This window comes from Macaca mulatta, chromosome 13, assembly GCF_049350105.2.
Source record: "Macaca mulatta isolate MMU2019108-1 chromosome 13, T2T-MMU8v2.0, whole genome shotgun sequence".
Classification (NCBI taxonomy): domain Eukaryota; kingdom Metazoa; phylum Chordata; class Mammalia; order Primates; family Cercopithecidae; genus Macaca; species Macaca mulatta.
Genome location: NC_133418.1, coordinates 67,009,033 through 67,036,961, shown reverse-complemented (window position 1 = coordinate 67,036,961; position 27,929 = coordinate 67,009,033).

Sequence of the window (27,929 nt, the reverse complement as noted above, 5' to 3'; positions counted from 1 at the left end):
TATTTTTATCTATTTTTGTCGTTTTCTTGAGATGGAGTCTCACACTGTCTCCCGGACTGGAGTGCAGCTGCATGATCTCGGCTCACTGCAACCTCTGCCTCCCAGCTTCAAGCGATTCTCCTGCCACAGCCTCCCGAGTAGCTGGGATTACAGGCACCCGCCACCAGGCCCAGCTAATTTTTTGTATATTTAGTAGAGGCAGGGTTTCACTATGTTGGCCAGGCTGGTCTCAAACGCCTGACCTCATGATCCACATGCCTTGACCTCCCAAAGTGCTGAGATTACAGATGTGAGCCACTGCTTACGGCCCCCAATAGGATTTTTTAAATGGAACTATGTGATTCTAAAATTCAGTTTAAAGAACAACCCAAGTATTCTTGCCTAAAATGCAAAAAAAAAAAAAATATTTAGTGGTGTGAATGGGGGAATAGGAGCTTTTGCCTGCCAAATATCAAGACGTTTGATAAAGTTATAATTAAGGCAGTGTCATTCTGGTCCAAAATATATAGTCATACAATAGAATAGAATAGTAAATACAAAAAGAAATTAATGTTTGTAAAAGAGTCAGTGAGAAAAGGATGAAAATAGAAATTACTATTATGAGCGAAATGTTTATCCATTCCAAGTATTCAGTATTTACAGAATATGTTTATATTCTTTACATTAATTCGTGACTGGCCATGTTCCTTAATTCAATATTATTTTTGAATAGTTATTAAATTGATTATCTTTCAGTTTCCAAGTCAACAAAATTATTACTTATAGATGCTATCTTAATTTCCTTTTATTTAAATATACTTAGTATTAATTTTAATATTATTATGTATTGATTAGAACTTTCTCTTTGTGATGGATAATGACAGTAATGAGAGATACCCTTCTGCCTTTTCCAATAAGTAGGCATTGGTGGTTACTTTTAAACACATATTCTTTATTGGAATGGGGGTCCCTATCTGTAGTGCATTGAAAGTTGTTTCTTTTTTTAAATTTTTGAATCGTGAGTATATGTTACATTTATAAATGCCTTTAAATCATCTATCAAAGTTTTCACAGCTTTTTTCTTATGATCATGTAGTGTGATGAAAAAGGGTTATAGATTGCAATCTTAAATTTCTAGATTAAACCTTATTTGGTATAGTTTTCATTTTAAAAATCAGAATTTGATAATACTATGTTTAATATTTGTGCATCTATAGTCATAAGTAAAATTGGTCTATTTTTGGCATTATTCTTTTCAAGTACTTGTCTAAGTATTAAAAATTTATTTTTGTAAACCGGTCCCATGGCTATTACCTAGCTGAATAGGTGTCTTAGTCCATTTAGTGTTACTCTAAAGGCATAACTGAGACTGGGCAACTGATAAAGAAAAGAGGTTTATTGACTTATAGTTCTGTAGACTGTATAAGAAGTATGGTGCCAGCATCTGCTCAGCTTCTGGTGAGGGCCTCAGTCTACTTCCACTATATTGGAAGAAGAAACGAGTGCCTGCAGAAACCACAGAGCAAGAGAGGAAGTGGCAGGGGAAGTCCCAGGTTCTTTTTAACCAGCTCTCACAGGAACTAATAGAGTGAGAAGTCATTCACCCCCAAGGGTGAGTCATTAATCTGTTCCTGAGGGTTCCACCACCATGAGCCAACACCTTACATTAGGTCTGGCCTCCAAAACGGGATCAAATTTCAACATGAGGTTTGGAGGGATCAAACATCCAAGCTACAGCAATAGGTAAACAAATAGGACAAACTACATTACCCAAATCCACTTAACTAGAAGGCATTCAGCTGTTAGACCTAATGAATGCAATGAATAGATGCAAATTTTAATCTTCTATACACAGGGTAAAACAACTTTGAGAAATACAGTTGTTTTCATATCACATCAAACCAATTTATGTATTTGTAAATTAAAACTTTAAGCTATTTGGTTTATCACCTATATGCATAACACATAAATTCAAGGAAAAACTAGATTGATTTTCATTAATTACATTACTGACAAAATGAGCTTCAAGAAAAAACTCTAATCAGAACAAATTTTGGTAAAAGCTGGCACTATTTAAGTGTAAAATTTCTGTGTAATAGGAAAAGACAGATATACAGATCAATGGAATAGTATAGAAAGCCCAGAAATAAACTCTTACCTATATAACCAAATGACTTTTGACAAGAATGCTAGATATTAAATCAGAAAAGTATAGTTCTTTTTGACAAATGATGTTAGGAAAACTGGATTTTCACATGCAAAAGAATGAGGTTGGACCCTTACCTTACTCCATATACAAAAATTAATTCAAAATGGATTAAAGACACGTAAAGAGATATAAGAGTTAAAACTATAAAACTGTTAAAACATAGGATAAAAACTTCATGACATTGGATTTGGCAAAGATCTTGGATATGATACCAAAAGGCAGCAAAAGAAAACAGAGATAAATTGCACTTCATCAAAATCTAAAAACTTCTGTGCATCTAACAACATCTATCTTTCTATAGCTACTATCAACAGAGCATAAAAGGCAATGTATGGAATAAACGAAAATATTTACAAATCATGTATCTAATAAGGGTTTAATATCCAGAATATATGAACCACTCATAGAACTCAACAACAACCCAATTTAAAAACAGTTAAAGGACTTGAATAGACTTTTCTCAAAAGAAGATATATAATTGGCCATTAAGAACATAAAAAGATGTTTAATATCACTAACCATTAGGGAAATGTAAATCAAAACCACAGTAAGCTATCCCTTCACATTCAGTAAGATGACTATTTTTTTTTTTTAATTAGAAAACAATAAGTGGCAAGGATGTGGAGAAAGTACTGCCCTTAAGCATTGCTTGTGGGAGTATAAAATTGTGTAACTACCACAGAAAACAGTATGGCAGTTCCACGTTTAAAAAACTAAGCATGGAATTACCATATGATCCATATATTTCATTTCTGGGTATGTACCCCAAACAACTAAAATCAGGGAATCAAACAGATATTTGTGCATCACTGTTCATAGCAACACTTTTCATAATACTGAAAATCTGGAAACATCCCAACATCCATTGATCAGTGAATAAATGTGGTATATAGATACAACAGAATATTATACATCCTTAAAAAGAATGACATTCTGACACATGCTCTAATAACGATGAGCCTTGAAGACATTATGCTAAGTGAAATAACCCAGACATAAAAAGACAAATATTGTATGGTTCCACTTATAAGAGGTACCTAAAGTAGTCAAATTCATAGAAACAGACAATAGAATGGTAGTTGCTGCAGCTGGAGGGAGAGGAGAATGGGTGTTATTGCTTAATGGGTATAGTTTCAGCTTGGAAAGATGAAAGATTTTTGGACGTGGATGGTGGTGATTCTTGCACAACAATGTCAATGTGTGTAACAGCTCCAAACTTTACACTTAAAATTGTTAAAATTGTAAATTTTAAGTTACATGTATTTTACCACAATTAAAAAATACTAAACTGCTTGAGATCAAGGTTTATGTCTTTTTCTCCATACATCAAAAGTTGGCCACACACTGGGGCCCCCAGAGTCAGATGCACCACATTTAAAACCCAGCCTTTTTACGTACTGGCTATTTGACTATTGCTAACCTTTAAAGATTATTCTTTGCTTATCTATGTAGAAACAGTTATAATAATACCTACCTGTGACTTGACATAGAATAATACCTATCTGTGACTTGACATAATGCTTAAAATGTTTAGTATAATGCTGACAAATTGTAGTCATTAAAAATTAACCACTATTACTCCTGTCTTAGAAAATCTGACACAGTGCTCACTTCTGAGGCCACCTGCATGTCTGGACATGATCTTGGCCTTGATTCTCTGTCTATAAAGTGGGAACTATGTAGCTTGCATCACAGAATCGCTATGATGATTGAATGAGATTATGTGAAAGTGCTTATAAATTACAGGACTATACAGAAATAAATTATTTCACAGCAGAGAAAAACAAAATACATTAGAAAGTAAAGGGAAAAAAATAGAAAGGAAGGAAGGACGGAAAGACAGAAAGGAAGACAGACAGAAAGAAAGACAGAAAATTCTTGCCACAAGAAAACTTTTCAATGCTGACTTTACATGTAAAAACACTTCAACAGAAGATATTCAGAAATCTCCAAAACTAGAATTACAATATCCAGGTTTCTCAGATATAAAAACATTGATCACAGATAAAAAAGAATATTTTATGGTGGCATTCAAACACATGAAAAATAACCCAAATACCTATCATTCTAGAACTATTGCTTATACCACACTATATGACCAAATAAAAAGCTGCCCTCCGTATAGGCTCTGGTCTGATCGCATACTCAGCCTCAATGGGATTCCCTTAAGAGTCAAAACCCCCACAGTTGCATGAAGCCAGAAGCTCAGAGATCTACTGAGGGCATCTATCTGGTTTTCTAAGCAGCATTTTGGAGGTTTTTACCTGGAGAAAGCACTGGCTAGAGCGATCTGTACGTGCACTTCTTCTCTTGAACAGCAGAGGGCACTCCAACTCCACGAGAGACAGACCATCTCAGCCCCTCGGTCCGCTTTATCTTCCTGGCCTCGTCAAGACGTGAACCCCAGACCAAAAGAGCTCCGTTTCCACAAAATATTCCACTGAAAACCTATTACTATTCTCTGTGAATTATCGACACGTTCCAAAGGAGTAAATGGAGCCGTGGCGAAGGGAAAGGGTGGAGTTCCACCACACCGCAGGCTGCCTTAGGCCTGACCTGTTCCTCTCACGCCTCTTACATTCTAAAGAGAGTTAAAAAATCTCTGCGGCAGAAATTGTGAAGGATTAACGAATACCTCCCATAGCCCCTAACTCCAAAGCAGAGTTAGTGAGGAATGTTAAGTTACAATCACCCAGTATCAAACTGGCACCTGGCTGAGCTGTCCCACCGTCTCAATATAAGTCCCATAAGCGGAAGGAATAGGATGGGAGGACTCTTACGTAGCACGCTGTCAGGAAAGGTTTAGGAAACACAAGACAAAGCAGTGACTGTACCAGCCTGACCAAAATAAAGTCATCTTACTTTAAGTGTGAATGTGCCTAGAAATTTCTGAGGCTAATTCATATTGTACAAATGATGCTGCCTTCTAACGTGACACTGAAAGAATTGCAAAACATTCTCTAAATATAACAAAGAGAAGAAAACTTTCACACCGTCTGCTCTTTTCTTCCTGATGCCATTATTCAGGTAGTTATTCAAATGGCCCTAATTTAATTAAGGGAAAAGCCCAGATAATACTTTTTCTAATTTTTTTTTTTTTTTTTTTTTTTAATACGAGATTCCCTTCACTCCATTCGTATGGCTTAGGAGTTTTGGTAATTCTCTGTAAGTTCATCCAAGGGAGACTTCTTTTCCTGTTTTCTGTTCTCCCTGGCTGCTCCCTTTCCCGATCCTATTTTTGTCATCTTATCTTCTTCAGCCAACACAACTTGCATTCTTTCCAGATCAAGCAAGCATCACAAGGAAATAACCACTCGCCCGGCGCGGTGGCTCAGGCCTGTAATCTCAGCACTTTGGGAGGCCAAGGCGGGTGGATCAACTGAGGTGAGGCGTTCAAGACCAACCTGGCCAACACGGTGAAACCCCATTTCTACTAAAAATACAAAAAATTAGCCAGGAGTGGTGGCAGACGCCTGTAGTCCCGGCTACTTGGGAGGCTGAGGCAGGAGAATCGCTTGAACCTGAGAGGCAGAAACTGCAGTGAGCCGAGATGGACCCATTGCACTCCAGCCTGGATGACAAGAGTGAAATTCCGTCTCAAAAAAAAAAAAAAAAGATAACCATTCAAATATGAATCTAAATTAACTAATATGTCATGAAGTCACCTTGCTTTTGTGGTTTTGGCAAAATTCTGGTGAAATTTCTAATGAAGGGAACTCATTATAATGTCCTTCTTCAGGCAATTTAACAAGCTTCAGAAAACGAGGCATATATAGAATATACAATCGATTCAGGTCATTCTAGGCACTGTACCTTAGGTGCCTTGGTAGTAGTTGTTAGGCCCTTGTATGGGCTTTGTGATGGTAGAGAATCAGATTCAAATTCTGTCTCTGGTGGTTGTTTTAACCTGTGTGACCTGGAGTACTTAACCTCTTTGATCTTCCATATTCCCAGATATAAAAATAAAGAGAGGGATAATCTAGGACTATTAAAAGGATTCACATTTCATAATCATGTTTCAACCAAAAACCTGGATGCTCAGTAAACACAACATTTTCTCTTTGATTAAAACGATGAATTAAATGCTACACCAATTTTGTAAAACTCAAATTGACAAATGTTAGTTTCATCCAAAGCATGTGTATGTTTCTGGCCTAGAAGTCCAAATTTTTCATTTTACTCTCTCCGTTTCAGAGCATACAATGTAAGGAAGCTTCATGAAAAATAAAAGAAAAGTAAAAATATATTTAGCTACAAATGATTGTCTTCTTCCCCGAAAATTCCAGAAGAGGTATTTTCTATTAATGGCAGTGAACAAGAAAATGTTCTGGTGTCTCTGAAAATGAACAGACATAAAGAAGACTGACAAAGAGCCACCTGACATCGCCAGACTTGTGAAGAAAGCTTCAGTGCAGTGCTCTCAGCATTTCTAAATAAAACTGCACATCTAGGTTTCCTTCCAAATAGTATATTGATTACTTGCAGTCAAATTGTGGTCTTTCAAACAGCCCATTCCTTTATCATCATGGAACCAGCAGTTTCAGATTCCATAATTGAGAGCTACATAGTTTATACGAATTGGTATTCAGAATAGGACTTTTTAGTTTGAAGCTGAATAATGATAGATGTATGTGGAGATCAGTCGCTTGCTGGGAAAAAATCGTGCAATTCATGTTTTCATATTTTTGCTAGGAGAAATAGCACCTTATGCATTTTTTCCAGAAAGAAAAATATTTCCATCTACCATACCAGTTTGAAAGACTGAATTCTAGAAATTTCTTGGTGGTAGTTTCTTCTTTTGGGGAGAAGTCTACTCTAAAGAAACTCCCTAAATTCTCCTCCTAATATGGCAAAATTATTTGTTCCATATTATATACAACATTTATTTTGTCTTTAATGCTCAATTCATGAATTGTGAAAAATGACAGAGAGAATGTATCATCTAGCTATTCCACAATGGGTCATGATATACTTGTACCCTCCTAAATAAAATGAAAGCAAATGCACACTTTTCTGTCATTTGCTTTTTTTTTTTTTTTAAGAAGAGGTCATTAATGATCTTTGTTAATTTTATTTCATCCATATAATTTGAGAAATATCATTAATGATATATCTGTCCCTTTCTTCTTTTGAATGTGCATATATATATTATATATATTTCAGGCTCTTATTCAAATATAAATCTTAAAGTTATTTAAATTTTTATGAAATATTTTAGATATATTTTTAAAATAATAAACTCTGCGATTGATAATAGCACAAACATCCCTTACTCTGCCCTTCTTTTTTTGGTGGGGAGAGAGAGCTCAAATGTACTGATTTAATCACAAATAGACTTTTTAATTCACATCTCATTAAATATGAGTTTGAAATAAAATACTAAAGTGTTTTATGTAAAGTTCTGTAATGTGCAAAACCTAAGAGATTGCTCCTGTAGCAGTTCCCTGAGCAAAATATAACCAGTCCATTTCAGAACACATAAATTGCTTACCTGATAGAATAAAAGAGATCTAAAGGAAATGTCCTACTCTCTTAATTAGAAATATTTGTAGAGAATGTATACCGCTTATGACGCTGGAAATAGTTTCGTCTGCTGGTTCTAAGTGCATGTACTATTCTAAAATGCACTATTCCCACAATTAATTACAGTATCATATGATTATAATTTTAGATGTAGCTCCATGATATATTTTAAGATGTCACTAATCCATCTTGATCCCCCTCTTCTCTCAAGCTCTACAATGTAATGTCATATAGCTAGGCATTCCAAGCAGTTTTCTAGTCATTTCATATATTTTAGTTTACAGTTTACAAAGACTACATATTATTCGTGGACACAGACTCACAAAAGTTTGCTTCTTATATATCCCTATATTTTAAAAAAATTAGCAGGTATAGAATAGGATCTCCAAAATCATTTTTTGTTCAAAATAAATTATTTTAGGAAATTTTATTGCATACTAACTATACTTTTTAAAATCACAGTGATTTTGTTATGGTATCAGTAATATCAAGAAATTGTGAAAAGTTATTTGCAAACTATAGTCCTTCAATCTAAATTATTTTTTCACTTTACAGAACACACATTTCTTGGTGAAATTTGCAGGCTTCAGTATATATGTCAAGTAATGACTAGATCTAGAATAGTTGTGTTAATTTGGAAAAAAAAAGTAATTAAAGTTTTATTTTGTTAGCCTTGACATATTCATTTTATTATTTTAAATTAAAAGAATAATGCAAGTGGAATTGAAAGTTTTTTTTATTTTGAAATTTAAGAATTGTGTATCATGTCTTAAAGAAATGTAAGATCCTAATAATATGTGAAAGGAGCCAAAGATATTTTTACCTAAACAACATGGTCAATTACTTAATAGTTTATCTTTACTTTTCAAATTCAGTAAATATTTGTCTGATTTGTTTCACATAAAAGAGATGGCCACTTGCACATCATAAATTACATAATTATTTCATGTATGTGAATTTTACATTATAATCATTTTTGAAAAACCCTTTGTAAGGATTACGGAATCCTATTTAAGAAACGTAGTGGCATGTAGTGTGCACCAAAGGGAAAGAAACCCAACCTGTATAAAATTTGTTTTGCTAAAAAGAAAATTTAAAAAGGCAAACTGGAATAAGGGGAGTGAAACAATCTCCCTTCAACTCCAACATACACTTCATTTGCACCCCCTACAATAACTGTCACTGCTTTTTAAAATACTCCATGAATTCATGCTAAAATTCACTTTTAAAGCAAGGAACATCTTGCAGTAGCTTGGATATGTCCAGAAATAACATGAGTAGTGGCTATTTTACCCAGCAGGCTCCTTTATCACTCCAGAGAAGGAAAGTCGACAGCCTTTGTATCTGCAGTGTAATTAGCTTGTGGATGTAGGGTCATAATGAAAGCAAAATTTACATTATTACAGGCATGTGGCTGTTTGCTCGTTCTAACTGGCATAAGAAATGAATTATACTATATACATTTAAAGGTGTATTCAATCCATTTTCCAATATTTTTCCCTCCAGAAAAGCAAGAGTGTGCTCAGCAAGCTGGAACTAAACTGTTCCTGAATGGAGAGTTCCCATCCTGCCTCAATGGAAACAAAGAAAAGAGAAAGCCTCCAAAATGAACACAATGAGTGTTATTTGCTACCATAAACTGTGCAACTGGTTTCTACTGCCGTGTTGCAATTGAATAGTAATCAGGAGAAGTTACACATTGTTCTTAGAAATAATACTAACAATCCTGTCAATCCTAAGTCCTGACACTGAATTTAATGCTCTGTTTAGTCCTACCATCAAGGATGAGTTGCAGGTGAAGAATTCTTCATAGTCAGATGCAGACTGTGTCTTCAGATCCTGTGGCCTAAGGTTATTAAGGTGGGAGAAGCAAAATAAATGCGGTTCTCATCCAATAATAATGGATTTACAAGAATTTGAAACAAAACTTTCCTTCCAGCTACTGCTTTCTTGTCAGAGAAATAAAATACATGTACAAGATTTAAAGCTTTGTGTGTCTAACCCTTTCTGACCCCTTTTACATTCATTTATTAATAATAATAACTATGATAATATTGCTTATGCCCAGGGCTGAAATGAGGGTTAATTAGTTAATATTTACAAAGCTTTCTGAAAATGAAAAGTACTGTTTAAGCACTAAGTGTATTCTTTTCTTCTTTCACTCTCTTCTTTCATTTCCTTCTTTTATCACAGATCAATTGATTCTTCCTCCCATCTGGCTAATTTTTTCACTGCTTGTATTTCCTGCTCATTTTGGATTCTCGCCCTTGACTCCACATTGACCTCAATCACTCTTACCCTTCAACCTTGTGTTTGCTCTTCTCACCTCTCATGCTGTAGTCACTTCTTTCTCACTTTCATTTCTTCTTTCTAGTCTTCCTTTATCCACTCCTAACACTAATCTTGTAGCTGTAGACTTATCTTTTTCATTGTCTTCATTTTTTAAGCATAGGTGAAATACCAGAATTGATACAGATTTAATTTAATTTTATCTCCTATGTTATGCATTATTGAGACCAGAAAGTAGATAAATCAAATTGGTCATACCCAATCCTTTCCTACAAGATAGTAAATGTCTTGAAGTCACAGACTATTGCCATCTGGAATAGTCCTTGTTTTGTAACCCTGTGTAATCTCCACAAAATGTTATTTTTAATAAATCCCTCCACTCTATAACATTCTGATGACCTGTAAGCTTTCAAGAAGTCTTGAAGGTGCTTGGAATTTTTTAAAAGTTTCTTACATAGCATAAGTATGGGTGAGGTGTTAGCTGGTTCCACATACTTCCCATTGTATGTACAACTTCTAAATAGCCAGCAATAAAAGCATATACTAACTTATTCCCTTTCTAAAAGTAAAAGGAGAGAAATAATACAGCTGTTCCCTTAAGCCCATACAAAGAATTTAGTTGTAGTTACAAGGATCAACTAAGTTTTAATTGTATATTTTAATGGTGTATTTCAAGAGAGTCTATTAACTAAGACAATTATTCAGATTTTGGAAATAGAATGTCCAATATAAAGACATATAAGTCTATTATAAGTTCATGACTTAACTAGTTGCTACCTAATTATTCTCACTTAACAGTGTCCCTGTATCTAATTTTGTACATCACCACCAGAATATTCTAACTAAATGACTTAAACTTTGCTATATGCTTGCTCAACGACATTAGGGCCTTCAAGTTGCTTATAAAGTTCAGCACTTACCAGCTAATACCCTGAAAACCACTCCCCTGCCTTGAATTTTCAAGTTGAATAAAATATTTAGTAAACAAGTACTCTGTGCTATGTTAAATGCAGTTCAGCTGCATTTTATCATGTGTGCAGGCCTCCTGGAGTACCAGCCATTGTATCTAAAACTAAAACACCCAGTACAACTTAGTTTGGGCTTCTGTTTAGCTACTCATTCCTTCAAATTCTTAGTGCCTACCAACCAGTTGTTAACTGGTCCCACAACATCCTCTGTTCTTTTCAGTTTCTCTGCAATTTCAGTCATATTCACTCCACATGACCTTGCCACTCCTCTCTGCATAACATTTTTTGAAAAAAACAATTTTACCATAAACATTAAGGTAATTATTTCTCATCCTATGATAATTATTGTTCTTTACATTTATTTTGATAATTAACCAAGTATAGCTTTGTCATACTTACACAACAAATAGACATTAAACCCACACACATTCAAGGCACATGGGTGTGAATATCAGGAATTTTCTAGGTGCTACAGGAATATATGAACCAGTTGCTATCATTTAAAGATATTTATCATCTTGGGGACATAAACAAGGAAGCAGGTGACACATGACAATGAAGGGTACCAACTAAATATTATAGGAATATAGATGAAGAAGGAAACATTTTCAGCAAGTAGTAAGTAGGTAGAGAGTAGTTAGTGTTAGAACTGGTATGTTACTGATAGATAAACAAGACTGTAAGGCTGGCTGGGCGCAGCGGCTCACACTTGTAATCCCGGCACTCTGAGAGGCCGAGGTGGGTGGACCATGAGGTCAGGAGATCGAGACCATCCTGGCTAACATGGTGAAACCCCGTCTCTACTAAAAATACAAAAAATTAGCCAGGCGTGATGGCACACGCCTGTAGTCCCAGCTACTCAGGAGGCTGAGGCAGGAGAATCATTTGAACCCAGGAGATGGGGGTTGCAGTGAGCCGATATCGTGCCACTGCACTCCAGCCTGGATGACACACTGAGACTCGGTCTCAAAAAAAAAAAGTAAGACTATTTTAAGCAGATACATTAGTTACTTCTTGTTGTGTAACACATTATCCAATAATTTAGTAGCTTAAAGCAACAAACATTTTATTTATTATGTCATAATTTCTGTAGATCAGGAATCTGACTCAAGGTCTCTCATGGGATTGCAATCACGCTATTGGTTGGGGCTACAGTCTCATCTGAAAGCTTCCACTTCTAGGATAACTCACATGTTGGCCAACCTCAATCCCTTGTCATGTGGGCCTTTCTGTAGGCATGCCTTATGACGAAGCAGCTGGCTTCCTCTGGGTGAGGGAGAGAGAGGGAATACTCAAGGCAAAAAGACCTAATCTCAGAATTGGCAGTACATAATTTCTGCAATATTCTATTTATTATACATAGATGTGAATATCAGGAGGTAGAGATCATCTGGGGCCTTCTTAGAGACTGCCTTCCACTGTAATGATGATATGATCAAAAGACAAGTGGGAAAATGTTTCATGGGCATTTGGGAGTGATAAGCTGTCCGAGTTGGCTAGACATGTCACCCAAAGAGGGAGAGCTCTGATATTACCAAAGAGTTAATTGTATGGAGTTGCTGGAGTACTGTTGAAAATATTTACATGAGGCCAGACACAGTGGCTCACGCCTGTAATCCCAGCACTTTGGGAAGCCGAGGTGGGCAGATCACCTGATATCAGGAGTTTGAGACCAGCCTGGCCAACATGATGAAACCCCATCTCTACTAAAAATACAAAAATTATCCAGGTGTGGTGGTGCGCGCCTGTAATCCCAGCTACTCGGGAGGCTGAGACAGAAGAATTGCTTGAACCCAGGAGGCAGAGGTTGCAGTGAGCTGAGGTCATGCCACAGCACTCCAGCCTGGGTGACAGAGCAAGACTCCATCTCTCTATCTGTAGATATAGATATAGATATAGATATAGATATAGATACAGATATAGATATATAGATATAGATATAGATGAAAACCACATTCAGTGAATGTTTTAGAAAAACATAACTCTTATTAAAAAGTATGAACTTTCATAGTGGTTGAATTTATACTCCCAACAACAGTATATAGGTGTTCCTTTTCCTTTGCAACCTTGCCAACATCTGTTATGTTTTAACTTTTTAATAATAGCCATTCTGATTGGTGTGAGGTGGTATCTCATTGGGGTTTTGATTTGCATTGCTCTAATGATCAGTGATACTGACCTTTTCTTCATATGATTTCTGGCCACATGCATATCTTCTTTTGAAAAGCATCTGTTCATGTCCTTTGCCCACTTTTTAATAGAATTGTTTGGATTTTACTTGTGAATTTGTTTAAGTTCCTTACGGATGCCAGATGTTAGATCATTGTCACATACATAGTTTAAAAAACTTTTCTCTTATTTTGTAGGTTGTCTGTTTATTGATAGTTTCATTTGCTGTTTAGAAGCTCTTAAGTTTAATTAGATCCCATTTGTCAATTTTTGTTTTGTTGCAGTTGCTTTTGGTGTCTTTGTCATGAAATCTTTGCCCATTCCTATGTCCTGAATAGTATTACCTATGTTGTCTTCCAGGGTTTTTATAATTTTGTGTTTTAAGTCTTCAATCCTTCTTGAGTTAGTTTTGTACAGCTGTAAGGAAAGGATCCAGTTTCAGTCTTCTGCATATGGTTAGCCAGTTATTTGAACACCATTTATTAAGTAGGGAATCCTTTCTCCATGGCTTGGCTTTGTCAGGTTCGTCAAAAATAGTTGTAGGTGTGCAGCCTCATTTCTGGGTTCTCTATTATGTCCCATTGGTCTATATGTCTGTCTCTGTACTAGTGCTATGCTGTTTTGGTTACTACAACCCTGTAGCATAGTTTGAAGTTGGGTAGTGTGATGCCTCCAGCTTTGTTCTTTTTATTTAGGAGTGTATTAGCTATTCAGGCTCTCTTTTGGTTCCATATGAATTTTAAAAATAGCTTTTTCTAGTTCTGTGAACAATGGCAGCAAAGTGATTCCTCAAAGAACTAAAAACAGAAATACCATTCAACCCAGCAATCTCGTTACTGGGTATATATCCAAAGGAATATAAATCATTCTATTAGACACATGCACACATATATTCATTCCAACACTATTCATAATAGCAAAGACATAGAATCGACCTAAATGTCCATCAACAGTAGATTGGATAAAGAAAATGTGGTACATATACACTACAGAATACTATGCTGCCATAAAAACTAACAAGATCATGTCCTTTGCAGGAAAACAAATGGAGCTGAAAGCCATTATCCTTAGCAAACTAATGTGGGAACAGAAAACCAAATACCACATATTCTTATAAGTGGCAGTTAAATGATGAGAACACATGGACACATAGAGGGGAACAACACACAATGAGGCTGATTGGACAGTGGAGGGCGGGAGGAGGGAGAGGATCTGTAAGGAATAACTAACGGATAATAGGCTTAATACCTGGGAGATGAAATAATCTATACAATGAACCCACATGATAAAAGTTTACCTATATAACAAACCTGTACATGTATCTCAAACTTAAATTTTAAACAATTTATAAAAAGTATGAAAGCTGAGGTAAGTAATAAAGTAATACCAGTTAAAATGCTTATATAGTATCCCAAATATGAAATTCATTTGAAATGGGGATTATTTGAACTCTGAAATTTCATTATATAACTTTTTATGCATAGTATATGTTTTTTCTTTCCATTGAGACTAAGTTTTAACACAAGGATAGTATATACCTTTTTATCTTCATTATGTCAAACATAGAGTATTTACGCAATATTGTATAAGTACTAGTTGGAAAGAAAAAGAAGGAAAGAGAAGAATCACACAAAAGTAATATTGCAGAAAAGAGTTTCAAGATTGATATTGCTGACTTTCTCAAAATAACACAAAGTATTTGAGTTGGAACTGAAAAGAGGTGCCTAGATCTTTTTTTTAAAAGTGAGATATTTTTCTAAAAGCAGTGTCCGTGGAGAGTTATAACTTAGAATCCAACTACATTGAATGAATGGGGAGGGGAGAAATTGAGGCATTCAGGATAGCCTTTGTTTTCAAAAAGTTTGCTGGTGCTGGAAAAAAAAAAGAAAAATATTATAGTAGCTAGAGAAAACTGTGGTTAAAGTATGTAAAGACTTGAGCACATTTTTAGGCTACAAGGAAGCAGTAAGGAAAAGAATTTAAAGACATGAGAGAAGACTTTATGGAACTAAATCTCAGAAAAGACAGAAAAAAATAGTTTTTAAGAAAATGTAGAGATGGTGGCATTAATTATGGAAAGACACAGGAACAATTCTTCTTCCATAAGACAGGAGGAAAATGTAGGTAATATGTGAGAAAATGTTTCTCACTTTACAAAGTTCCATAACAAAGCCTCTGAAATCAAAATGATAAAAATTATTATACGGCCGATGACATGTGCTTCTTTGTGGGTCACAAATAAATAGAAGCTAAAATATAGGTAGGTATGTGCAGGGTTAAATAAACTGAATCCCCATAGTCTCCGTTGTTTAAAATATTTTTTCATTTTGTATACCTTTGCTTTATGGACTTTATGGAAAACTTATTCTCATAAAATAAAGCAGTCAGAGTTTTGTGTTAATATTGGGTCAGCTGACTTTAAAAGGATGTTCTTTTTTACCCTAGATTGTCAAAAATTCTATATAATGAATAAGCTACTACAATATTAAATGCATGGTTAGAAAATATAGGAGAAACATACAAGAACAAAGAGTTCCTGCCTTTGAAGAACTCACAATAGAGAAAGCAGAGTGACAAGTACACAAATTTCTCTATGACAGAGTAGATGGCATAGGATCATTACTAACAAATCCAAGGGGATTCAAACAAGAAGGAAGAAGTGGCATTCAGGTATGGTCCTCAAGATGTCTTCATGAAAGAGCTTACAATTTACATGGAATTGGCAGTTGGACAGGACTTTTAAGAGAAACAATAAAGATAAAGAACACTCTAGTTTTGAGACAATGACATGAATAAAGGCATAGAGTCAAGAGATTGTGGGAATTGTTCAGAGAAAAGCAAATATCTTAATTAAACTAAAGGGGAGGGGCATGAGGCAAGAGTTAGGAATACTCCTGAAACATCTGGGATAGTAACAAATGAAGTTTTAATCAATGAGTCAATAAATTCAGATCTATGTTTTGAGATGCTTAATCTAGCAGTAATATGCTTTAGAATCCGTAAGAAAAAAAACAGAGAACACAGTTAGGAGCCTATTGTGGTACTCCAGACCAGTAATGGAACTATAAGTGGAAACAATGTCCAAATGGAAAGCATTGGTGGGATGTGTGAGGCATTAGAAGGTAAAATCAAAAGGATAAAGCAAATAACTTTGATGTGACGGTGATGAGGGAGAGCTGGGAATCACTCCATAGGTATGTAGCTTTGTTACCTATGCTGCCAAAAATTCTTATAGTTTGAAAAACGGACAGTCTCCAAGAAATGCAACATAAGGATAATGCAGTGTTTTGGAAGTGAATGAATACTTCAGAAAATTCCCTCTTTTAACCCTATAGCTATATAATGGCCTAAGTGGGTGTCACGAGCTACGAGGTTCAAAAATCTCCAAAAGATATAATCAACAGAACTTTTTGGAACATGAGCTTTGTCCAAAGATCATGAGAAGCAAGAGCGGGAAAATATTGCTATAGAAGTATTACACTACAGACAGCATAACTAGTAGAATGCCAGTGCTGGGAAATAAAACTGCTGCATAGTAGGTACCAATGGCTAAGTGTGGTCAGCTTTTGTAAAGAAAATGAGTAACTCTTGCCAGGACATTTTGCAGTATCCATTCCTCAACAAAACATTCCTCTGGCTATCAGCTATTAACTCTTCAGGATCAATCATCTCCACAAGAAATGCCAAAACATCTTTAAAATGCTCCTTATCAGAGAGAACCTGAGAACAGCATAAAGGCATAAAGTTAAAATTATAACAAGCACAAGTCAGCCAATCAGTGTGAGATATATTATTTCTTTCCTCGGTAAAAGATGCAGCAAATAGATGCTCTGTCCTGTCATTCTGCACTTTGAAGTACAAAGACTTGTCTCAAATGAGGCCCTAAGTTCTTTCTTTTTCTTTTCCTTAAATCAGCAAATCTACTACACAGGCTCTTACTGATACTAGAGTTATATGACTCTTAATCCAACGATGTAAGAATTATGGCAGTAAATGGCTCTGAAAGTGCCTCTAAAGCAAAATATGGAAATTCCCACCCCACTCTCCCAATAGAACAGGATGAACAGTCATTATTTTTGTGAATTCAGAGACTATCCCTGTGTTCAGAGATAGCATGTATATGTTTGTCTCTTTCTCTTTTTGAAGTTTTGTTGTTGTTGTTATTGTTGTTTTGTTTTTAATATGATACCTCAGATGTACTCAAGGACAGCTTGCCAGCTTGGTCAAGAACACTACAATATCTACATATTCACTAAGTCATAAATCTTCTGTACTTTGGCTTTGCATATATGACACATGACCCTTATTTCTCCCTAGTGGTTGCTTACTCAGAGACAATAGAGGTCTATGGAAACACATGGCTTCCTTCACAGGTCGTATTTCACATACAGCTTTTTAAATCTTTCTACACATCAAAAGGTACAGTCTGGAAGGGTAGTATAACACAACTTGTCCTAAATAGACTAATTTGGATCAAATAAGAAAGAAATTTTCCCTAAACATTTGTTAGTATAGTAGTGTTACCTACATGCTTCCAAACATTGCTTATACTTTCTAGGAGCAAATGAACAATCCTGATTTCTTTGAGTATTTGGTTCAATCTGTCTGTCAGACATTATTGAGTTCCTGTAATAGTTCATTCTCACTGATGATAAAGACATACCCAAGACTGGGTAATTTATAAAGAAAAAGAGGTTTAATGGACTCACAATTCCATGCGACTGGGGAGGTCTCATAAACATGGTAGAAGGTGAGGGAAGAACAAAGGTATGTCTTAAACGGCAGGCAAAACGAGAGAGTGAGAGCCAAGCAAGAAGGGAAATGCCTTCTAAAACCATCAGATCTCATGAGACTTATTCACTACCATGAGCACAGTATAGGAGAAACTGACCCCATGATTCTATTACCTCCCATTGGTCCCCTCCCACAACACGTGGAAATTATGGGAGCTACAATTCAAGATGAGATTTGGGCGGGGACACAGCCAAACCATATCAGTTCCATAGCAATCTCCCTAATATCTTATGGAAAGCCAGCAAAAGCAATTACAAAGGGAGCTGGATTTCAAAGGGAGCACTTGCCTTGACCAGAAAACTGTCATTAGAAGAAGGTTTAACATTCAGATCCAAAGCTCATTTCTCTTTCTCATTGAAAAACAGATAACCATGTTATGAACATTAGCCATATTACCATTATAACCAAGAGGAAATGTTTGTCACTTTTTTCACTAGTATTCATAAAACAAATAAGCATAGATTCCTTGGGTTTGCTTGAATACTCAAGAAAAGTGGCCACATTCAATATGCCAAGGAATTTAATGCAAAGTGATTTCCAAACTGTGGGTTCCATTTTTGCTAAAAATGTAACAATAAAAAATAAAGTACGCATAGTGTTATGACTTCTAACATTTCTTTGAATTATAATGAAATGAATTACAATTTCACTAAATGAATGCCTACCCAAGAAGTGGTTCTCATTTCTCATGTTTCATATATTTCTAATATTTCTTTTTCTCAATTTTTTGGTTCACATTGAGCTAATCAAAGTTCTTATTACAAGTAACAGAAGCCGGGTTTGTCTAACTTAAAACAGAAAATGGATTTATTGGAAGGATATGTGGAGGCTCACAAAACTGATGGACCTACAGGACAAACAGCCAGGAAAGTACGTAGGAACATACAAAGTATGTGTGGGAGGCAACAGTGACCACCACCATATCACACCATTGGGATAGCCCCATCTTCACTCTACTTCAACTCCATGATTAGTCCCTCAACAGGCCCAGCATCTTTGTGTCATCACCTAGATTCAAAATCCCAGGTTGAAGTATCCAATGATAGTACTTCAGATGTCTACAGCTTCACTCACTGAGAATTGGGGGGCACTTAACCTAACATTGTATTTAGTGAAAAGTGTTGTCTGCCAAGACGCAGGCAAAGGAGACATTCACCCTATCCAGGCTTCACATGCTGTACAAGCAAAAACCATGATGAATATCCATTGCACGTGCTACAAGGAGCGTTACACTTCACATGTCATAATTATGTCTGTGTAGTAAGCATATTAATTTTTAAAATTAATGAGACAGAGGGGAATGTATTGAACATTATCTTTTTGAAACTTTATTATATAAGGTATAGACCAATTAATATTTTCTATTATAGAAGATGTGGAAGAAGGATAGTATTTTCTTCATCACTGTTAACCCTCTGCCTTTAAAAAGCATTACTATATTTATTAATGAAAGCCATTTTAACACAATACTAGTGCAGCACAAAGCTACAGCTATGGAGAAGTTAATTTTATCCTTAACATTGTTCTAAGTGTTTCACATGTATTAACTAACTCATTTAACTCTATTGACTCATTTTATTTAGTAGAGCTTCTAGGGGTTTCTGAAATCACCTGGAAAAATAAGTCATTTAAACTTCAAGTAAAGTTACTAGCATCATTAAGCCTCACTAAATGCTAGAAGAATCTCGAACTGCCCAATATCCCATGCTAAAATTTATTCTTTAAAATTTGCATCATTTTCTGTAAAAGAAGTGATTCTTATTTCATGGTGCATGTTTGTTGCCCTAACTCAAAGATGATTGTAATGTGATCAAAATAATACTATAGATATGCAATCTTTATAAATAAAGCATTTATATTAGTTGGGGTTCTATAGAGGGACAGAACTAATAGGATAGATGTATATATAAAGGGGAATTTATTAAGGAGTATTGACTCACATGATCACAAGGTAAGGTCCCACAACAGGCCATCTGCAAGCTGAGGAGCAAGGAAGCCAGTCTGAGTCCCAAAACCTCAAAAGTAGGGAAGCCGACAGTGCAACCTTCAGTCTGCGGTCAAAGGTCCAAGAGTCTCAAAGCTGAAGAACTTGGAGTCAGATGCTCAAGGGCAGGAAGCATCTAGCATGGGAGAAAGATGGAGGCCACAGACTAAGCCAGTCTAGTCTTTCCACGTTCCTCTGCCTGCTTTTATTCTAGCAGCTGATTAGATGGTGCCCACCCAGAATGAGGCCTGCATCTCCCAGTTCACTGACTCAAACGTTAATTTCCTTTGGCAACACCCTCACAGACACACCCAGGAACAATGTTTCGTATCCTTCAGTCCAATCAAGTTGACACTCAGTGTTAACCATCACAGCATTCCTAGTAAATTTACAAATGGTAACTGAAAAAAACATCCAATTTGGAAATCTTTAGGGTAACATGATTTAATAGGATAAAATTATAGACCAGTTTGTTTTCATCACCACCATTGTATCAAATAAATATAGTCCACATAGTCTACTGTAGAGAATGTATGTCCACATAGTCTACTGTAGAGAAAATCTAAATCACACGTAATCCCAAGACATAGGGCACTGGTTGTCTACACAATATCCATAATCTTCTCATTTACTAAGAGAACTCCAGTAATGTACCCAGCTAAAAGAAAACATTCTCCAGCCTCACAACAAATTACAGGCAGCAATTATAGGATTGTGTTCTAGGAAAATTATTTTTCCCCTAGTCCTTTTTGGCTCTTTTGGTCATTTCCCCTTTCCTTCCTACTATCTGCCTGAAAGGCATATGTAATGACTAGACCTCTAACAGTCAATTTTAGGCTATAAGATGACACTGAGGATCGAAACCATGAGCTAAAAATGTCAGAGCAGAAAGTCAGAAGGAGACTGAGTCCCTGGACAGAGCATAGAGACACTGTATCTACCCTATGCTGCCACCTCTGTTCTTCTTACATATCAAAGTAAATATGTAAATTCTGTTTTGCCTTGATCATTTTAAATAGTCTAATATCTACCTAGCAATTTACCACTGAAAATATTTCCCACATATATTACCTCCTTTCAAAATTCTAATAACCTCAAAAGACAAAACTATCCTCATTTTATAGATGTTGAAGCAGTTTCAGATGTTAATTGACTTGCTTAGGATTATAGAACAAGTAAATAGAACACCTTTGATGTGGACTTCAGGTCTCTGAACTCAGATTATATCTCTACTATGGTGTATCGCATTATCTGAGAGATTTCCCACCTGTCCCCCTCCCCACAAGGTTAAATTTCTTAAAATATATAGTTAGATTTTCAGCCTGTAACAAGTAAACTTATTTACTTATTCTTTTTATTAACAACTCCAATCTAATGAGAAAACATTTTATTCACAACTTAATGGCCATGGGGCAATAAGAAACACGACAGTTTGGAGATGATTTGCTGGGTTACCCAAAGTCTGTCAAATTCTTTTTAGAAGGCTTCCAGTTATCTGACTCAGTGGCCCAAAAGAAGCCAATTACAGAGATACAACATGAGTGGAAGGAATTCAAATGACAGGAAGAAATGAAAGTCTTAAGATCCATGATTTACTGGGAATGTAGGTACTATATGGAGACTAAAAGGAAAAGACTTTGTCCGAATATTAATAGTGATATTTTAGTGTAAACTATTTGTATAATTAGATATATAGTCTAAGCTTGGAAGCTTAGAATTTTTTGCTTTTACTTTCTCTATATAAACAAACACTTTGAAGCATGAATTGTGCAGTTTTAGAATAGTCAATTGGTCATGGTTTTATGTATCCATTGGTAGTAGGCAGCCAGTCTCCACTATCTGTATTACATGAGAGAGAGAAAGGTGAAGAATGGGCCCTGGATTCAAACTACAAAGTCAAAAATTGAACTAATGACTAGACTAGCTTAACCATTTTTATTCTGCATAAGTAAAAATCAGTAACTCTAGAAATGAAGAACCATATAAAACAGAGTAAGGTATACCCGCCATAATTAGGTATTTAAGTGAATCTTAAAAGAAATGCAAAGAATCTAGTATAGTAAACCAGTAAAAGGTAGATTTTGTTATCAGGAAGACCTAGAATACTGACTTTCCCACTAGTGACTCTATGGCCTTGGGCAAATCACGTAACCTCTCTTAGCCTTGCTTTCCTCACCTGTTAAATGAGTTTGATTAAAGCGTCTCAAAAAGTTACTGTGAGCTGGGCATGGTGGCATGCATCTATAGTCCCAGCTACTTAGTAGGCTTAGGTGGAAAGATTCTTGAGCACAGAAGTTTGAGTCCAGCCTGGACAACATAACAAGACCTCATCTCTCTAAAAAAATTTTTTTTAATTCAAAAATTGTTTTTAAAGTCATTGTGAGTAATTAAAGAGATAAAGCTTGGTGGTAGTGAGATAAGTACTCAAAAAGGTATCATGATTATCATTTTCTAGATATATCATAATTAGAATTTTTTCTAATTTTGGAGTCTTCTCATAGACTTCTTAGGTCAATAAGGATATAATTTACTCAAAGATATCCCCAAATATTATTACCATAATCGACTTATTTGTATACGTGTGTGCATGAGTATACATGCAAGTATGCCCAAAATATCTTGATCAAAACTAGTGTGGATTATTTTCATTTGGGGCTTGTTGCTATTGTTTTGTAACTTACCCCAAAATAGACTGTATCCTTCTCTCTCTGAAATACAGAGATTATTTGAGGCAAGAGTAGGTAATACTAAGATGGGATTTTTTTTCCCTGAAATCTATCTTTCTGAACCATCATCTCTTGAAGTACCAAAAAAATGATTTATTACAATAAACAGCCTTAAAGATAAAAAGAACGAGGTTAAATTCTGAATACTAAGGAGAGACATTTCATCTATCTTTCTTGATTTCAACAGGGCTGGAAAAATATCAAATTTGAGATAGGAAAATACACCAAGCATTCTCCCATCCTTTGGCCACCAAATGTTAGAAGTGTAGCTGTACTGAGGACAGGAGGCATAAGAGAAAGTACACTGCCATACAAAGTGCCTCCTAACCCACTGTTAGATTTTCATAAGGTTGTGGTGATGTTTCTTAGGATTATCCACATTCCTCCATTAATTGATTGATATATTATATCTAATCAAACTGCCATCTCCTGGTACACAAATTATTTCCTGGATCCTGTTTTGAAGTCTGCTAGAAGTCTCCACTCCTTAATGCCTAGCTGTGTAGTGCCTTTGTAATAAAGACAATGATGGCCGGGCGCGGTGGCTCACGCCTGTAATCCCAGCACTTTGGGAGGCCGAGGCGGGCGGATCACAAGGTCAGGAGATCGAGACCACGGTGAAACCCCGTCTCTACTAAAAATACAAAAAATTAGCCGGGCGCGGTTGTGGGCGCCTGTAGTCCCAGCTACTCGGGAGGCTGAGGCAGGAGAATGGCGTGAACCCGGGAGGCGGAGCTTGCAGTGAGCCGAGATCGCGCCACTGCACTCCAGCCTGGGCGACAGAGCGAGACTCCGTCTCAAAAAAAAAAAAATAAAATAAAATAAAAAATAAAGACAATGATGCTGCTGCTTTCCAGAGGCACCTCAGCACAGAATGACACCAAGTTACATGTGCATTTTAACCATTGGCTCTGGAACAAGGCATTTAAATGAGAAAACTGAAAATTAAAAACTCGTTAATTTAGAATACACTTTTGCTGAGTATGAGGCAGTATGCACAAAACAGAAGACTACCTATGAAAGAAAAGTTGACTGAAGAAATTACAATGACAAACAGGAAGCCAGGGAAATATTTAAGATACTTTATATTCAAGCCTTCGGAAGAATAGATAGGCTGATTACAAATATTTTTAAATCAATTCAACAAAATCTTTTGAAGAACTTTTAAAATGATCTGAATAGCCTAGGTTGACATTATCTCATTCTGAAAATACTAAAATTTGCGTCTTTTAAACTGTTATATAGTGAAGATCACTCTTCTCCAAGTTAATCTGAATATTTTACAATTTTTAAAAAGAAACAAGCAAAAAATTATTGTAATAATATTGTAATAATTGATCAAATATTAAATTTCACATATTTGGAAATGTTTATTGTGTTCTTTTAAGAATATGTTTATGTATATACACATGCATACATACACATACTCAAGTATACATCTACCCAGAGACACATATGCATATATATGCTGCTTATTTCATTCACTGGATGAACTGAAAAATAAGTGAGGGTCACAGAATCACTTGAGAAACTAAATGCAAATATCAAAGAATACTTTATTAGCAAAAACAAACAGACAAAAGCTTCAAATAGAATAACCGTACACAGAAGGCAACAAAATTTTTAAACAATTTTGGCAGACATATGTAAAATATATGCTGAGAAGGTAAGTCCACCCATCTTTTCAGAAAAAGACAGAGGGGAATCAAATGCACAATATAGACACGAAGTCTTAGAATCCAGAAGTAGATTTGAAGAGGAGAAAAGGATCACAAATCCCAGAGACGTCTTTACATATATTTTGATGTTTTCCTTTTGTGTACGGTATTGATGAGTGTGTCATGTGCTCATTGAGAAACCAGCCCTCAGTAATTGTCAGGGATCTTCATTCTGAGTGCAGACTCTACTGGAAATTAATTGCTTCGGTGCAATCTGAACCACATCATAAATGTCATGTAGAAGTTGCAGGGAGTGAGGAGGCAGTGACAGCTCAATCCGCACTGTTTCATTTAAAGGTGGGTAAAACACACTGCGACAGAAGTGCTCTTCATCAATAATTTAGTCCGCAGTGTAAAGCCAAGCCGTGCCAAAGATGCCAGGGGAGCCGCTGCCTCCCTGGTTTTAATGACACCAGCAGGGAGGGGTTGAGGGGCCAGCTCAAATCAACATTCACTGCACATCTGGGCATGTCGGCAGATGAAGATATCAAGGACTGAGCTGACAGGACAAAGGGTTGAAAAAAGAAGTGTAACCTAGAAAACCTTTACTTTGAATTCTTTGTATAAATTCAAGGGAGATGACAGTTCCTAAGGTCATCTTATATAATAAAACTTCAGTGATCTACATAGAGAATTTTAACCCTTTCTACCATGTAATCAAAGAAGATAAAAGTTTAGTTTCTATCATTCACTTTACGACTCTAAAATATTCCCATTTGTTCCCCCCAATAAGACTTCTGCGATGAGTCAGATGCTAACCAGAATTGCATGATTTCATCTCATGAACCCTAATTATAGCTCCTCAGAAGCCATGCTACAGTTGGAGGTCACTCCAAGATCCTCTTAACCTAGAGGAGTTTAATATCTTGGCTATTTCACAATGTGTTTGCCTGAAACTTAAAATTTAGTTTGGGAGCTCCCATTGTAATATTAAAGAAATAATGTAAAATGGCACAACCGTCCCTTCTTTACTGTACCTACTTAAAAAAAAAAAAAAAAAGGAGGGAAGCGTACGTGTTCTCACTACCTAAAGAATGCTGCTTGTGGGATTCTAGTGCAAAAGTTTGAATCGAGTTTGAAAATGAGGATTATATGAATTATATGAGTGGCAATTTTGTCCTGCTCTTTTGAGGACACCAGCATTCCCAGGTTGTGCTATTCTTGGAACCCCAGAGACCAAATTCAATTATCTCATCCTATGTTTTGTATATTTAGAGGACATCACAGCCTCACAAAGGGCTGATTGGATTCTCATTCTCACACTAAGGAGAGTCAGCCCTCATTGAAGGAAATTTACTGAGTTTCCATTTTCCCCCAATGGTTTTCATTATAAAAAATGAAATTAGTAACATTATTAATGCTAATCAGAGTTAGAAGTTTAAAATATTTAGCTATATAAATGAAAAATAAAAGACAATCAGTATATGTGATTTATAAAGAAAAAACATAAGAGCACGAAATGAATTTCAAATGTACTATTCTGATAATATTTAGCCTCCTTCAGGTGACTAGTATTCAGGTTTTTATTCAAAATGAAGAATGTGTGAGAAAGTGGTAGCCATACTAGTTTGAAAGTGTGGGTTCATGGGATAGTATATCCTATTAAGCTAAAAAATATAAATTCCCAAGAATTCCTAAGCACGACCAGTCCATCTTGAAGTCAACGTAGAAAGTATTGACACAACTGAAAGTACATTTCCAAAATGCCTTATAGGAATCAGTGTACCCACTGCTAGCTATAACATTCCGAAACAACACACAAGAACTTTAAACCATTACTGCAGATCACTTCATCACAGTATATCCCTTCAGTCTAAATTTCTGGTATCGAGCAAAGGTTTTAGATCTCACCATTAATATGCTAATTTTTCTACAAACTTAAGAGGAAGACTGCCAGAAATATCAAAGATATACAGGTAGACAATTCTATAGGATTTAGATTTGACTGGCTGAACAGACACAATTCAACCCAACTCTTGAGATGGGGTTTACCAGTGGAAGAAAATCCCATGCAAGTCTGTGAAAGGTCTTTCCAGAAAGAAACCTGACTTTGATATCAAATCCTCATCTAAAGTATGTAATAGAGTCTGTAATTAGATGAATAATTGTCAAAACAAAAAACTTGTTTTAGCGCAAGTAAATTTTCCACTTTTGTAGCCGATAAAATAGACACAATTAATCAATAAAAGTCATATTTTACTTCAGTTAGACCGATCCCACCATTTTTGGCTTTCTTCATTGCATTACTATAGTTAAGGTAGAAAAATGATTTAATTCAATTTTTAAAAAACAAAAACATTCTTATTTACCAAGAAGATACATCAGGGAGAAGGCTATTGTCTTCAAATGTATTAAGTTGAACATACAAAATTGTTGATGCTTGAGTTCTTTACCTACAAAAATGCAGTTTTATATGGCTTAACCTAGTAATTCTTCACCTAATAAAAACTTCATAAAAACTTCACTTAAATAAAAATCCTAATGGAGTGTTTAACTATTTGTAAAACCATCCATTCAACAACACTTGAAAACATCTGAAGCCCTACTATGCATCAAGCATTGTCTTTGGTACTGTTTTGTTTTTGTTTCTGTTTTTGCTTTTGTAAAAAATGCAACTAGTAATGAGAATGCTTGCTTCTTAGAAACAAACTGAGAGAGATTAGGAAATGAACGAATTTAATGCTGTTTGGATTTTTGTTAAATGACAATTAATAGGAAATGAGCAAATGGTGTCATTGAAATTATCTCAGTTTACAGGAAAGAAAATGTGAGTGATAATGATTTTTCTACTTTTATATTTTTAGTGTCCATAAAAGCACAATCATGAGGCCAATTTATATAGAACACTGCCACAACCTGCTAGTGGCAAAAAAGACCTGGTGAGAGGATATTTCAGATAAGCTATTTAAACTAAAATAAAAATGGCAGTTGTCACAAATTTCAAATTAATGTCCACTTTCTAAACCGAAGATGCTCAACTGTCTCTCGATATTCACATGTATGAGTCCCCTGAACTCCAGATGGAAACGGATGTTATAATTATCACTGGATTGTTGTAGTCTTAAATGGGAATGGAAGATAATCATGCTGAAGTGTCAGATCCAAAGGATGGCTGCTTTTAAAAAGCCCATTAAACAATATTATTCAATTTTAATGGTAGCATTATCAGAAGGTCTTTGATAATGTAGCTGCCAATTGTGCTCTCTTGATTTGTAACTTTCTTTGAGGGCTTGGGGAACATGAGCTGTTTAAAGCACCTTTTAAAAAAGCTCCTAATTCCTTTCTGACTTTGAATATTCTCTTTTTCACTGAGGAACTGAATAGAACCTGTAACTCTGCTTAAAATGAACTTAGAATATACAGAAGGCCTGCCTTACAATTATACATGTACCAAGATTAAAACTCAGAGATCTTGTAGTCAACAGTAACAGGCTAAGTGGTAGGTAATAGAACTTTCATTCGAAACTTTAGAAAAAAGCAGAATGAGTATAGCCTTTATGGAGGAGTAGATAAAATATTTCAGAGGAGCAAATTTCTAACAGATAATTCTTTGCAGAAAAGTCACAACCA